We start from the raw sequence: 16,548 nt of genomic DNA on the forward strand, positions 1-16,548 counted from the left end.
AGATATTGAATTTCAAAAGATAAGAGAAAAATATCACTTGGAAGCAAATAGCACTTTAAGGGTACTTGAGGTCGCTACAGCAAACAAGATAACATAATTAGATGATGGGGCGGCATATCTTACTTCAATATAGAGCACTACAGCCTGATAATGGAGCCACGTGATTCAGCAAATACATATACAAAAAACATAATTCAGTTTGTTTTTCATAAAATATTGTACATATTTTTTTCCAAATTCATTATAAAGCTTTTCAAGTACACACATAAGCTGAATACATATATTATCCTATAAAGTACACACATAGAAGAAATACAATGACTATAGAAATACTCGCTCTAAAGATGAATATACATTATCTCCCAACCAAACACTCATACTCATTCACATGTTGTACACATCCCTGTCATACCACAAAATAATTCATGCAGAAAACACCTATAAAAACATGACCAAAATAATTAGAGGAGGTCACAAGGCCCAATATACCTGTCTCATGTGCCATCTGTTTATAGATATTTGCATTTAAATCTACCATACATTCAATGCTTCATAATAGATCAATGGAATTCAAACATTAATAAATCCAAATATTCTCGTCCTTGTTTTTCCATCCTAGGTATGCACACACCTCATATATACAACACGAAGCAAATCAAAAACCCCTTGGATCACACTTGGAGTGAAGGCAGAGTCCAGGTCTCCTCCAGCAAAGTCAGAGAGCAACAGGACAACAAGCAGACAAGCAGGCCTTCCAGATCAGCAGTCCTTTAAGCAGCACAACAGTTCTTCTTTCAGAGCTTCAGTTACAAGTTCAGTACTGTCTGATTTTAGGGGGTCAGAGAATCAGTATTTATACCCAAGGTGCCTTTGATGTGAGTGTGACTTTAAAGCAGCTCCTTGAAGCACACAGGTCCTCCTTTCAATCCAGTCCTAGCTGCCAGGTTATCTATGAGAGCTAAATCCGCCCTTTGTGTGGGGACAGGCCACTACCTATTCAGTGAAGTGTTAGCCTCTCCCTTCCAACCTGCCCAGGCAGATTCATCAGAATGCAGATATATGTAGATGAATACTCAAACAAGCCTAGCCTTCCTGTGTTTGTGGCTGTCTAGATGAAATGCACAAGGTGTAGCTGTCACCCACCCTAGATATGCATTGGAGACATGCTGCACGGCACACAGAGCATTAAGTGCAGAGAAATTTTAACTTTCTAAAAGTGGCGTTTCCAAAACAGTAATGTCAAATCCAACTTCACCAGTAAGAAGGATTGCTCATTGCCCTTCTAAATATATAAAACATGAAGTAGCTACTCCTTTATGATCAGGAGTTACTACTTGAAAGTGTATAAGGTAATTCACAATGCTAACCTATGAGAGGAGCAGGCTTCACAGTAGTGAAAAATGAATGTCGCTGTTTTTCACTTATGAAAAACATAAAAGTGCATGTCCTTCCTTTTACTTACATAGCACCCTGTCCTTAGGGCTACCAAGGGCCTAACTTAGGGGTAACTTACATGTAGGAAAGGGGAGTTTAAAGCATGGCAAGTAGTTTTAAATGCCAAGTCAAAGTGGCAGTACACTGCACACACAGGCCTTGCAATGGCATGCCTGAGATAGGTTTGAAGGCTTACTTGTGTGGGAGGCACAATCAGTGCTGCACGCCCACTAGTAGCATTTAATTTGCAGGCCCTGGGTATATAGTATACAACTTTATAAGGGACTTACAGGTAAATTAAATATGCTAATCAGGTATACACCAATTTCACATATATTTAGAAAAGAAGCTCATTCACTTTAGCACTGGACAGCAGTGGAAAAGTGCTCAGAGTCCCAAGGCCAACAAAACGATTCAGCAAAACATGGAGGTCAAAAGCAAAATGTTTAGGGGAAAACCACCCTAAGGATGAAATCTCCAGAGAGGTTATCACATAGCTTTTGTGAGGGGGTGATGCTATTTGTGGTGGAAGCTGCAGTGGTGAAGTCTTTGACAATGACAAAGATATCTTTACAGCTATTGGAGTTGTTATTTATGCACTTTGATAGGGTCTTCTTGGTTTCCCTGATCTGCACTTTCTTTTTGGTACAGTCTCCATTGTTTTCCTGTTTTTATGTTGATTGGAGTTCTTCAGTGTACCAGTTAGCTTGCTTCTGGGTTCTTTTGTTTGTTGTGTTTTCACAGTGCGAAGCAATCTGCGCATTCAGTGATCTTCTCATCACTGATGTCTCTGTTTAGGTCTCTGGTGGGGTTGGGCTAGTTCATGCACAGTACGTAGGGCCAGTTAGATTCCGAGATATTGTTCCATCTGAGTCTGGACAGCCTGGTGGTTGTGGGTTTTGTTTGGTAAGCAATGTTGATTGTGAAGTTGGCAATGGTGTTATCAGTCCAGGTGAGAAGATGTGTGCTGTAGTTCTAGTGCTGTAGTTCTAAAGGTGGAGAAGACAAGGTTGTGTTTGCCAGAGTGTGTGTCCGACAACGTGTTTTATGAGCCAAGGTTTCCTATGTTTTCAGGGAGTGAATAAAGTTGGGTCATTCCGGTCTTCTAGGTGGAAGATGAGATCTCCTTGTGGGATGTAGGCACTTTGAATCAATGGTGAGGGGGCAATAAACTTGGTGATGTGGTCAGTGAAAGTAGTTTGTGGTCCGTGAGGTTTCTGTTCAGAATGTATGTTGCTGAGATTCACAGTTAGAAATGTAGGTATTCAATGAAAGGGGGTTCACATTATCTGTGGTTGTAATGCAGTTGACAATTTGCTTGAAGATTATTGCAACTCCTCCTCCTGGTTGGAGTTGACGGTCCTGTCTTGCGATCTTGTATTCTGTCAGGATGGCTGTGATGATGTTGGGGGCTGACTCAGGAACACTGACATAACATCAACAGTCATAATATCCACCTGCCAAATTATCGACACACAACTATCGATAGCATAAATATCGATATTGTATACTTATTTTAAAAAATACACAAATATCGACAATTAAATATCGTCAAACATTGACATTGATATCACTAATAATGACACATAAAATACCGTTATAACTAATATCGAAAACATTAAACAAGCATACAAAATAACACAAATATCAATAACAAAAATATACACAACACAATTATCGCCAGAAAAGAAAATATCAACACCTTAAACATATTTATAATAACACAATACATACCACACAAATATAAACAATATCAATAACACTCAAAACATATTAAATAAATATAATAATGCATATTTTAATTATATTTAAAAATAATAACTTGGACATTATTAAATAACCCAAATTATTCACTCTTTCGAACATTATATATGAAATAAACAAATAGTATTTAACATTAAATACAATATAATTTACAAATAATATACTATAACGCTTTTAAAGAAAGAAAGAAAAAAAAATTCTAACTAAACCTTAATTAGCATTTCCCATATAAGGAAACAGCTGTCAACTTAATTAAAACAATAACCAACAACCAATGAAAAATATATACAATTAAAATAACTCAATAAGATTAAAAGAACAATTAATTAGACACTATATAAACCAAAGAAAATTAAACATTATTTTATTCTACAACAAGAAAACCAAGAATAAGGGAAATCTCTGCCGGTTTGCTTCTGCAACATTGGACTACTTTATAGAAAACTCTGATTTCAGCTTCATAAAGTAGGTAAAATATCATTTTAATATTACAACTCTTTAAATGTTTCAGAAACCACTTTTTATAATAATAATGTAATTAATATTTATTTTTAATTATATCGCCTCTACAGATAATACAGAAGACACTCAACTAAATACAGAAAACTTCAAAATATCAACTTGCAAATAAAGAAAGTATAAATCACAATTAATTTAATATTACAACTAAAAGTCCCAAACAGAAGCACAAGCTAAGCACAACCCCCCAACTGAAAACATAGTTAAATAAAATATTTGATATTACACTTTTTTTCTGCATCAAATATAAAGAAACACTAAAGACAAGAATGAAAGATAAACCATCAGTGGGAAAACAAATCAACAAATTCAACCTTGTAAGTATAATTTTGTAAATGTAAATATGTTTAACAATAAAACAAAATAGAAATACATTTATTATTTTTATATACATTTCTCTTAGCATTTGAAACATCACCATGACTGAAGGGGCTCAATTCATTGTTTTCCCAGAAAGGAAAGGTTTTATTCTGTTTAGGGCTCCCGGTTTTATGGTATATGTTTTTTTGCCATTTCCATCTGTATTTATCCATATTTACTTTTGGGCATTTTTTCTGTATTTATCCACATTTATTTTTGCCACAAGCAAAAGGCGAAGCTACAGCTAGTATTTTTCCACATTTATTTAAACTGAAAACACAGCAAAAATAAAATGCCTTTCTACACTTGAAGTTGAAGGTATTGAGTAAACTTAGTGCTGCACTATTTCTATAATATACAAGAAATGCATTGCATTTGATAGTATCACAGTATTAATTGATCTATCTTTCGAGTGCCATGCTACATACATTGGCTGCAATTCCCACAGTAAAAAAGTCTGCATTTTTCATAATGTATATATTTTTTTTATGGTTCCTTACCGGTGCTTTCATAGCCACAGTTCATTCAGAGCCCCTGTTCTCTTTTAAATATATTGAAACACTGGCAACGACCGGAAGGTTCATCTAGCAAACCCAGCAACTGGTTGTTCTCACACTGTCAACTTTATTCTGCACGTCAACCTTGATGATGAGCACCATGAACCCCAGCCTTAGTGGATGGGTGGGTAGATGGATGGATTTGCCTAAACTCTTTTCAGAATTCCCTCAGGTAAGCAATCAAATGATTGGGAGGTTACTCCCAACAGTCGCTCACTCATTGCCATTCAAGATCAGGTTCAGACTGAGACCCTCTGGTCCTTCGTAAGTACAACCGCTAGCATTAAGGAAAATCACTGCGCGTAAAGCACTCATAGAAATCGGAGTAGTTTCAAAGTTAAGAATAGGCGTCACCATCGCTATTATTTAGGTAACATAACATTGAGCTAGCTATACTGAATCGTTTGGGCTTCATTCATAGCGTATATAGACACTAGTCACGTCCTTCAAACTATATGTACATGTTAATCTTCACCATGCCGCAATTACATTTTCATTGTTAAGCTTCAGCACTGTATTATAGATTAGTAGGACTGTGAATTAATTGGTCCTGTTTCATTTTTTATAGACCCCTGACAAAGGGTCCGTTTCAGTTGACCCGAAATGCATTGGGTGGATGTTATTTGTTGACCATTGGAAATTAACTGTGATATTCAAGAAGATTATGTTCATAATAATCATGGAAGCGAATAATTGATTCTTCTACACGTTGAAAAAAATTTGGAGACAATAAATGGAAATTTGTGAAGAAACTCATTTGTTTCATTGATTACAGCGCACACTTGTTAGTGGGAAGGGGCCACTCCCCACAATATATAACTGACATGCTCAGAAGCCCAGAATTATGGACCAAAGATAACCGTAAAAGGAATGATGCTGCTGAAAACTGGAAAGAAGTCAATGGAGGTGCATTAGCATGCATTAACGAGCCTCCCCCACCTACTCCCTTAAACAATTTAACTCCGACTGCCAGCAGCAACGGCGGCTTCTGCTCTGCAGATCCGCAGCTCAGATGCCTACCAAAGTCTGATCTTTATTTCTTTGTCCTTAATGTTTTCAAATTGCTTTCAGGCCAACAAAGTGATGCGATTCCCCTGCAGGAGGAGCTCTATTATATAGATCAGCTTACAAATCGAGACTAAAATATAATAGAGAAGGAAATATCCTTAACATGCGCCGAGGGGTGCTTCCTCACTGATTAGCACGTGCCAGAAGGCAACCTCATCGATTCACAGTTTTACTAGTATTTTGCCGTTTTTACATATAAATACAGACAAAGGAAAAATAGTTTTCCGTCTGTATTTATATGTAAAAATCAGTTTAAACAGAAAACCGGGAGCCCTAATTATGTTATATGGAATATGTTTACACCCTAGAAAAACAAACAGGTGACAAAGTTAACTGGAAATGATAATGATAATGATAATGATAATGCTATTTATAGAGCGCACAATTACCAAAATGATGTCTCGCGCTAAGGACAGCAAGAACCCCACAAAGCACCCCTCACTGAAACAACCAAGTTTTCAGGCTTTTTTTTTAAACTCAGGAGGGAACTGGCTTTCCTGATCTCAAATGGAAGAGAGTTCCACAACCTAGATGTACTATACTGGAAGCTCCGCCCGCCCCAGTGCAAGGTCTGAATTTTAGGAACCATCAGCAGTTTTGCCCCAGTTGAATGGAGCTGTCTAGCTGGCTGATACCACACGAAGAGCTTCTGAAGAAAGGTCGGACCATTCTGCATAAGGGCTTTAAAGGCCACACAGAGAGCTTTAAGTTTGATTTGTTGCACCACTGGGAGCCAGTGCAGCTTCCGAATTTTCTTTGAGACAGACTTATACCTAGGCAGGTTCAACAAGATGCAAGCCACCGAATTCTGCACTGCCTGGAGTTTCATCAGACACTGCTTTTGAGCATTCAAATAAAGCCCATTGCAGTAGTCCAGCTTTGAAAGTATAAGGGAGGTAACCACTACTTTCTGCGTATGAGCTGGAATATAGGGTAGTACCTTCCTAATTTATTTATTTATGAGTAAGTGTGAAGCAGACACAATGGCATTAGTTTGTTGAGCAAATGTCAATCTGTTATCAATCAACACACCCAGGTTTTTTGTCTTTGCTGTCGGGGTAGGCGGGGCACCCATTTCTACTGGCCACCAAAGATTGCTCCAGGAGGGCTGTAAATTGCCGAAAACCAAAACTTCCATCTTATCGGAGTTTAATTTAAGGCAATCCCTACTCATCCAATTATTGATCGCAACCATGCAGTTTTGAAACTGCAAAGCAGGAGAGATCTGGTTTTTATACGCTGCTACCACAACCTGAGAGTCGTCTGCATATGATGTTAACATGAAACCAAAGTCCTTCACCAACGGGGTGTGTTTTGAGACATACACATTGATTATGAAGAACTCAACGAACTGTCCTGCGCTACTCCACGAGGCAGCAGATAGGGATCCGAATTGAAACCATCGAGAGACACTGTCAATCTCCTCTCCTGCAAAAAGGAAGCTAGCAGTGCCAATGCCATGCCATCCACACCCAAGGTTTTTAGTCGGTGTAGCAGGAGAGTATGATCAACAGTGTCAAACGCAGAGGAGAGATCGAGGAGTATCAATGCGGCAGTTCCTCCTCCATCCATGACAGCTCTAATCTCTTCGGTCGCCTTAATGAGCGCTGTTTCAGTACTGTGTTCCTTGCGGAACCCAACCTGGGAATGATCTAACAGCCCATTCTCAAAGTGATGCGATTCCCCTGCAGGAGGACACTGTCGATCTCCTCTCCTGCAAAAAGGAAGCTAGCAGTGCCAATGCCATGCCATCCACACCCAAGGTTTTTAGTCGGTGTAGCAGGAGAGTATGATCAACAGTGTCAAACGCGGCAGAGAGATCGAGGAGTATCAATGCGGCAGTTCCTCCTCCATCCATGACAGCTCTAATTTCTTCGGTCGCCTTAATGAGCGCTGTTTCAGTACTGTGCTCCTTGCGGAACCCAACCTGGGAATGATCTAACAGCCCATTCTCATGAATAAAACGGTCAGTTGACAGTTCATGATTTTGTCAACAATCTTTGCCGGTAAAGAGAGACGAGCAATAGGACGGTAATTCAATGTGTTGGCAGCATCTAGAGTAGGCTTTTTTAATAATGGGAGAATAGATGTCTCCTTCCAGCTCACGGGAAAAATGCCTGATAAAAACATCCTGTTGAAAATATCTGAAAGCACAGGGCTCACCAGGTCAAGCAGCTCTTTCAAAATGGCCGTAGGGCATGGGTCCAAAGGTGAACCTGCCTTGGAATCTGAGATGTAAAGGCTCACTGTGTCAGCCAACACAGGAGAGAACTCCATTAGTCTACTCCCACCATACTCCAAAACCTGCCCCTTAGCTGCCATTTGCAGACCTGTGCTATCCTTAAAAACGCTAAAAATATCCAAAACTTTAGTTTTGAAAGAGGAGGCCATATCGTTAGCAAATTGTTGGCTCCCCAGCTTACCCAGTACTTTAGGAACGGTGAGTTTGTTAATAACCGCAAATACTTCTTTGGAGGAATTTTTAGCGGAGTCAATCTGTGTTTTAAAGTAATTACCTTTCTCAGCAGTCAGTAGATCTTTGTAGGTCCTAAGTGCCATCCTATAAACCTGCTTGTCTGAATCAAGATAGTTCGCTCGCCAGCGACGTTGGCGCCGCGGCCAGGGCGACTGACGCTGGAATCTTGGGACCACGGTTCGATCCCCGGCTCCGGCGGCAGGTTAGCCCAGCACCATGTGACTCTGGGCAATAGCTTGCTTAATCTTCCCGATGGCCCCCAGCGCCTAGAGACCCTTACGGGTGATTGTGCGCTTTACAAATGTGGACTTTACTTTATACAGCGACAATTCTGTTTCTCCTTATGAAGGAGATCAGAGAATCAAGGTGCAGATGGGGCAGCCCTGTTGTGAGAGATCTTTTTCGTAGGAACTGCTAAACTGATTGCATCTGACAACCAATTATTATAGTTATTAAGTGCAACATCCACATTATCAGAGCATTGCGGAGAAGAACACTCCAGTATGGTCCGGAGGGCTGTTTCATCCGCTTTGCTCCAGGCTTTGCAGGACGCTGCCAGTGGCATAGACTTGCTGACCTGACAGGAGTAGCTCCTGGGGAAGTTAAAACTAATAAAAGAGTGATCCGACCATAAAAGAGGAAACACATCCTTAATTTTAAACCCCTTGATCAATGAGAAAATCCCATCCATCGTGTGTCCCGCCACATGAGTGGGAAAATTCACTAATTGGGCCAGTCCAACTGCGCCTAGTGTGTCTACAAACATAGCCATCTCTTTATTGTCAAGGTCCTCTAAATAAAAGTTAAAATCACCCAGAATAGTAAACTCCTTATTGGACAGAATGGTTTCTAGCATCTCCCCGAGAGTAGCTAGGAAGGAAGTTTTAGTCCCTGGTGGACGATACACTAAGATGCCCTTAAAGGATAAATTGGCACTTAATCTAAACGTAAATTGAAGTGCCTCAAAAGCGAGAGAGGAGAAAGGGTGAACAGTGACTAAGAAGCATTCTCTAAAAATGATCGCTACTCCTCCACCTCTTTTATTCAAAGGCCTGTCCACTCTAACAGCTCTGTACCCCACTGGGGTGGCAGTAATAAAGTCTGGGTCAGAAGCAGCATCTGCCCGCGTTTCTGTGATAAAAAGCATGTCCAGCCCCGCATTTTCTATCAGTTGGGCCATTTCATGCATATGCTTTCCTAAGGATCTTGCGTGAACAAGCCCGCCCTGCAGCATAGTTTCATCCTGGGAGTTAGACACATCGGGAGACTGATGACTCACAGAAAGATCTGAAGAAGAGTAATCCTTCCTAGGCATGAAAGCAAAACCAAAACCTGCACAAATACTGTTGTCCCTCAAACTAATCAAACCACAGCCCTCCCTTACATGATTAAATGAGTGAAGTTCTTCTCCTAAATAGGTTACCCAGTTCCTAAGCAAACCAGCAGCATTTCGTGCGCTGGGTGCGGTCCAGGCACGGACGGGCGCAGACGGGCTTGCCTTGGGCACGCCTTCGGCACACCCGCGGCGTGCCCGCTGCGCGTCCGCCACATAGGCAAATATATAGCTTCCTTCCGGCGGATGACTAGACCACGTCCTGTCGGAAGTGGAATTGTGAGGGAAAAGGACACCACCCTCGGCACAAATGGCATGCGGGCCGCGGGGGACCGGGGTCGGTCCCAACCAGAATAGGCAGACACAAACAAAGTGGTGAGTAAAAAACAGCAATAGATCGTGCAAAACACTGTCTGGATAAAAACAAGTTTAAAAGATCAGCCACCCAGTAAGCAGCGCCAGCAGGGCTACTTGAGTCCGCTGTGCGTCCACCACATAGGCAAATATATAGCTTCCTTCCGGCGGACGACTAGACCGCGTCCTGTCGGAAGTGGAATTGTGAGGGAAAAGGAAACTGCCCTCCGCACAAACGGCATGACAGCCGCGGCGGACCGGGGTCGGTCCTGACCAGAATAGGCAGACACAAACAAAGTGGTGAGTAAAAAACAGCAATAGATCATGCAAAACACTGTCTAGATAAAAACAAGTTTAAAAGATCAGCCAACCAGTAAGCAGCGCCAGCAGGGCTACTTGAAATGTAGAAAATATTATTCAAACAAATATTATGGGTGGGCTAAAACAAAAGAAACAACTGTATTATATGTTAGAATGTTAACCAGTCGCCTATTATAGCTAAAATAGAAGTTTGAGCTGCATTAGAACCTCTAAAAGAAGCTAGCACTAACTCTCAAAAGCCTACTACTGCAATACTAAAAATACCAGAGTCCCACAACATTTAACTGGCCAAGTGCCTTCAAACTTATCATTAAAAAGGATGATAGCTAGAACAAACAAATTGACTGCTACCACCCCACCTGCCCCCAAACCCTTCAGTGAAATAGAAAAACCACTGGAACTCACTATAGCTCATAATAAAGAGCAAATTCTACTTAATGACAATAAATCAAAAGAACAAAGAATAATAATATTTGAAACTTACTTAAAGTACAGAAATGTGAAACATAGATGATGGATGGATCTTTTAAAATATGTCCCAAACCATTTTATCAGTTATATACAATCCATGGACTGTATCAAAATATAAACATTCCTTTTATATAGGCCCTGTTACCAAACAAACAAACCACCACCTATATTGAACTCTTAACCAATAAACTAATAATTAGTATCCTCAAAAAATTATCGACTTTGAACAGTCAATGATACAAGACATACTACCTACCCTCACACATCAATACAAGGATTTTACTACCACTTTTAATTAATGCATATGGAGACACCTCCAACAATCTACACTAAGGGGCCCGATTCCGATTTCAGCCAGAAGGGCTCCGAACGATGGTCAGAGTCTTTCCGACCGACTCAGAATGTGCCGGCCAGATTCCCTTCCGACCAAGCCAATCAAATAGGCTCAGTTGGAAAGGAATCCGACTTGGATTTCCGGATGGCGTCCGCCAGGCTCGGAGGGCCCGCCCGCCGTCCGGATATCCTTCAGTACTTCCCCGATTGCCTCTTCACGACCGACGGTGTACAATTGCAGTTTTTCACTGCCTTTGTGTGCCTGTGTTTCCGGCACGAAAAGGCAGTCGGAAACTGTCTTTGGGGGCCCACAGTAGGGCCCACGTGGGTGCAAGGCTGCCGAATGGTGGCCTGGGGGAACCTATGGTGCACCTCTGTTGAGCCCTGTACCCGGTGGCAGGCACCTTGGGGTGCCGGCCACAGGGTGCAGGGATGAACTGCCCCCCTGCTTTTCACAATGGAGGCATGCATTCCGCTAGGAATGCATGCTCCTATTGTGAAGTATACAAGTGCAACTGAACAGGGTTCGGATGCATCGTACTTGCAGGGCCGTAACCAACGACAGCAGGTTGGTCGGTTATGGCTCCTGACCGATGTCCGACATCGGAATCGGAATCAGCCCCTTAGGGCTTGATTCTGATACGGTTAGGAAGGCCTCCTAATAGTATTTGCTCCGTCCAAATCGGATCAGGAACATGTATTTCCAATCGAGGGCCCGATTACAATGCAGTTAGGAAAGCATTCCCACCTTGTGCTCGATTACAATGCGGTTAGGAACATAGGATCCCATTGAAGTCAATTGGAGTCCAACCAAATCGTATCTGGAAGCATCCAGATGCATCGTACCTGGTTGGTTGGACTCTCCCAATCCGATTCGGTTGGAAACCATTCCCAAACCCATTTGGTCGGGAAGCTTTCCAAACCGCATCAGAATCGGGCCCTAAGTGTAGAATATGTAACAAATAGCAAATTTGCATATGAAATTAAAAAGCCTATAGCAACTAGCATACGTCCTAATCACTGATGTAGCACAACACTACAATTTATTAATAGAAAGCCCCTACTACCAAACAAATGAACAAAAACTAAGTCCCCTACTTGACTATTTTGAGGATACCTGGGTGGGAGGGCTACACAGAACTGGACACAGGAGAACGCCCAAATATCACATTCCATGGTAGAATGTATATTACAGTACCCTAAACAAAGGAGCAAAAACGAATAATGCTGTCAAAGGATGACATAACGCTTTCCAAGCCACAACAAGCAGAACCCAACCAACCCTACATAAATTATTACAATCAATGCAAAAAGAACAAAGCCCCCAACAACTAAGGGCCCGATTCTGATCTTGTTAGGAAAGCCCTCAGTACGACTTGGATCTGGAGGGCTTTCCGAGCGAGACGTGCTCTGGGAGTCCGAACGAGAGAAAACAATACTGCCAAATGCTTACGGATTCTGTTCGCCAGGACTCCCATTGGACTCTATGGAAGCCTGTGTACAGACAGGCTCCCATAGAAGAAAAGGGGTGGGTGGGGAAAAGCGTACACCCTGTGGCAGGCACCCCATGGTACCCATCACATTGTGCATTCCTGAATCGGAGAGACCCATGGGCACACCCCGTGATAGATTTGGAGGGCCTCGGTTGAAGGGGGGCCTGCTATGGCCCTCTGAAGTATGCTTCCGATGGCCATTTCATCTCGCTGAGACCAAGGCGAAACAGCTGTCCGTATCGTGCATCGTACTCACTCAGTCAGAATTCGGCTTCATAACACGCCATGATTCGGTAATGAATGAGTCATACGTGCAGGTTTGGGTCCCGGAAACGGTTCGGTCGGTGTGTACGCGATCTTAGCATCGTACTTGGTCGTTCGGGCCTGCGTACGTACGATTTGGTTGTAAACAGGGGCTACGAATCAGGTCCGGGAAAGCCAAATCCAATTCGGAGACCTTCTGAACAACATCGGAATCGCGCACTAAGAATGGAATAGTCTGTAATCCAGCAAGGCCCAAACCTAACCAAACAAACAAAGCAAACAAAGCAAATGTTCGGGTGCTTACAATACAAAGTAAGACTCAGTCAAATAAATATGTTTTTTCAAACATCAAAAATGTAATAATTTTTTCAATTAATTTAAAGAATCGTTAAAAAATTAATTGACTTAATAATTGTATTTTATATATTAAAAATAGCAATAAAAATTACAAAAATTATGTTACCCTTCCAATATAAATAATTTTCAAATGACTTACTTTTTTTTGTATCTTAAGAAATGTAGTCCAAACTGCCATAAATAAATCCAAATTTAGAAAATTTCCAGAACTTAGTTTAAAATCCCCCCAAAAAATGAAAAATACAACTGAATAAAAAAGAATCCATCGGCAATCGCTCCATAGACTTAAAGCACAAAAAGTCCTGATTTCTTTTTTTTTAAAGAAACGCTCCAGGAATACCCGACAAATAAAGGAACTGTAAAATATTTATTAGTGTACTTGAAACTAATACACAGTTCCTTTAAAACATAAAACAATCCCTTGTGCAAAAATATAAGTAACATAATTTCAAAATACACACAAACATACCACTAACACCATACTCTAAACCTAATTAAACATATAAATAAAACTCTAACATCGATCGATGAACAAACTATTTGCCTTTCACAAAAATACCAGAGTCCCACAACATGTAACTGGCCAAGTGCCTTCAAACTTATCATTAAAAAGGATGATAGCTAGAACAAAAAAATTGACTGCTACCACCCCACCTGCCCCCAAACCCTTCAGTGAAATAGAAAAACCACTGGAACTCACTATAGCTCATAATAAAGAGCAAATTCTACTTAATGACAATAAATCAAAAGAACAAAGAATAATAATATTTGAAACTTACTTAAAGTACAGAAATGTGAAACATAGATGATGGATGGATCTTTTAAAATATGTCCCAAACCATTTTACCAGTTATATACAATCCATGGACTGTATCAAAATATAAACATTCCTTTTATATAGGCCCTGTTACCAAACAAACAAACCACCACATATATTGAACTCTTAACCAAGAAACTAATAATTAGTATCCTCAAAAAATTATCGACTTTGAACAGTCAATGATACAAGACATGCTACCTACCCTCACACATCAATACAAGGATTTTACTACCACTTTTAATTAATGCATATGGAGACACCTCCAACAATCTACACTAAGGGGCCCGATTCCGATTTCAGCCAGAAGGGCTCCGAACGATGGTCAGAGTCTTTCCGACCGACTCAGAATGTGCCGGCCAGATTCCCTTCCGACCAAGCCAGTCAAATGGGCTCAGTTGGAAAGGAATCCGACTTGGATTTCCGGATGGCGTCCGCCAGGCTCGGAGAGCCCGCCCGCCGTCCGGATATCCTTCAGTACTTCCCCGATTGCCTCTTCATGACCGACGGTGTACAATTGCAGTTTTTCACTGACTTTTTGTGCCTGTGTTTCCGGCACGAAAAGGCAGTCGGAAACTGTCTTTGGGGGCCCACAGTAGGGCCCACGTGGGTGCAAGGCCACCGAATGGTGGCCTGGGGGGAACCTATGGTGCACCTCTGTTGAGCCCTGTACCCGGTGGCAGGCACCTTGGGGTGCCGGCCACAGGGTGCAGGGATGAACTGCCCCCCTGCTTTTCACAATGGAGGCATGCATTCTGCTAGGAATGCATGCTCCTATTGTGAAGTATACAAGTGCAACTGAACAGGGTTCGGATGCATCGTACTTGCAGGGCCGTAACCAACGACAGCAGGTTGGTCGGTTATGGCTCCTGACCGATGTCCGACATCGGAATCGGAATCAGCCCCTTAGGGCTTGATTCTGATACGGTTAGGAAGGCCTCCTAATAGTATTTGCTCCGTCCAAATCGGATCAGGAACATGTATTTCCAATCGAGGGCCCGATTACAATGCAGTTAGGAAAGCATTCCCACCTTGTGCTCGATTACAATGCGGTTAGGAACATAGGATCCCATTGAAGTCAATTGGAGTCCAACCAAATCGTATCTGGAAGCATCCAGATGCATCGTACCCGGTTGGTTGGACTCTCCCAATCCGATTCGGTTGGAAACCATTCCCAAACCCATTTGGTCGGGAAGCTTTCCAAACCGCATCAGAATCGGGCCCTAAGTGTAGAATATGTAACAAATAGCAAATTTGCATATGAAATTAAAAAGCCTATAGCAACTAGCATACGTCCTAATCACTGATGTAGCACAACACTACAATTTATTAATAGAAAGCCCCTACTACCAAACAAATGAACAAAAACTAAGTCCCCTACTTGACTATTTTGAGGATACCTGGGTGGGAGGGCTACACAGAACTGGACACAGGAGAACGCCCAAATATCACATTCCATGGTAGAATGTATATTACAGTACCCTAAACAAAGGAGCAAAAACGAATAATGCTGTCAAAGGATGACATAACGCTTTCCAAGCCACAACAAGCAGAACCCAACCAACCCTACATAAATTATTACAATCAATGCAAAAAGAACAAAGCCCCCAACAACTAAGGGCCCGATTCTGATCTTGTTAGGAAAGCCCTCAGTACGACTTGGATCTGGAGGGCTTTCCGAGCGAGACGTGCTCTGGGAGTCCGAACGAGAGAAAACAATACTGCCAAATGCTTACGGATTCTGTTCGCCAGGACTCCCATTGGACTCTATGGAAGCCTGTGTACAGACAGGCTCCCATAGAAGAAAAGGGGTGGGTGGGGAAAAGCGTACACCCTGTGGCAGGCACCCCATGGTACCCATCACATTGTGCATTCCTGAATCGGAGAGACCCATGGGCACACCCCGTGATAGATTTGGAGGGCCTCGGTTGAAGGGGGGCCTGCTATGGCCCTCTGAAGTATGCTTCCGATGGCCATTTCATCTCGCTGAGACCAAGGCGAAACAGCTGTCCGTATCGTGCATCGTACTCACTCAGTCAGAATTCGACTTCATAACACGCCATGATTCGGTAATGAATGAGTCATACGGGCAGGTTTGGGTCCCGGAAATGGTTCGGTTGGTGTGTACGCGATCTTAGCATCGTACTTGGTCGTTCGGGCCTGCGTACGTACGATTTGGTTGTAAACAGGGGCTACGAATCAGGTCCGGGAAAGCCAAATCCAATTCGGAGACCTTCTGAACAACATCGGAATCGGGCACTAAGAATGGAATAGTCTGTAACCCAGCAAGGCCCAAACCTAACCAAACAAACAAAGCAAACAAAGCAAATGTTCGGGTGCTTACAATACAAAGTAAGACTCAGTCAAATAAATATGTTTTTTCAAACATCAAAAATGTAATAATTTTTTCAATTAATTTAAAGGATCTTTAAAAAATTAATTGACTTAATAATTATATTTTATATAATAAAAATAGCAATAACAATTACAAAAATTATGTTACCCTTCCAATATAAATCATTTTCAAATTACTTACTTTTTTTTGTATCTTAAGAAATGTAGTCCAAACTGCCATAAATAAATCCAAATTTAGAAAATTTCCAGAACTTAGTTTAAAATCTCCCCAA

The sequence above is a fragment of the Lissotriton helveticus genome, chromosome 5_1 (assembly GCF_964261635.1).
Source record: "Lissotriton helveticus chromosome 5_1, aLisHel1.1, whole genome shotgun sequence".
In the NCBI taxonomy this organism is placed as follows: Eukaryota; Metazoa; Chordata; class Amphibia; order Caudata; family Salamandridae; genus Lissotriton; species Lissotriton helveticus.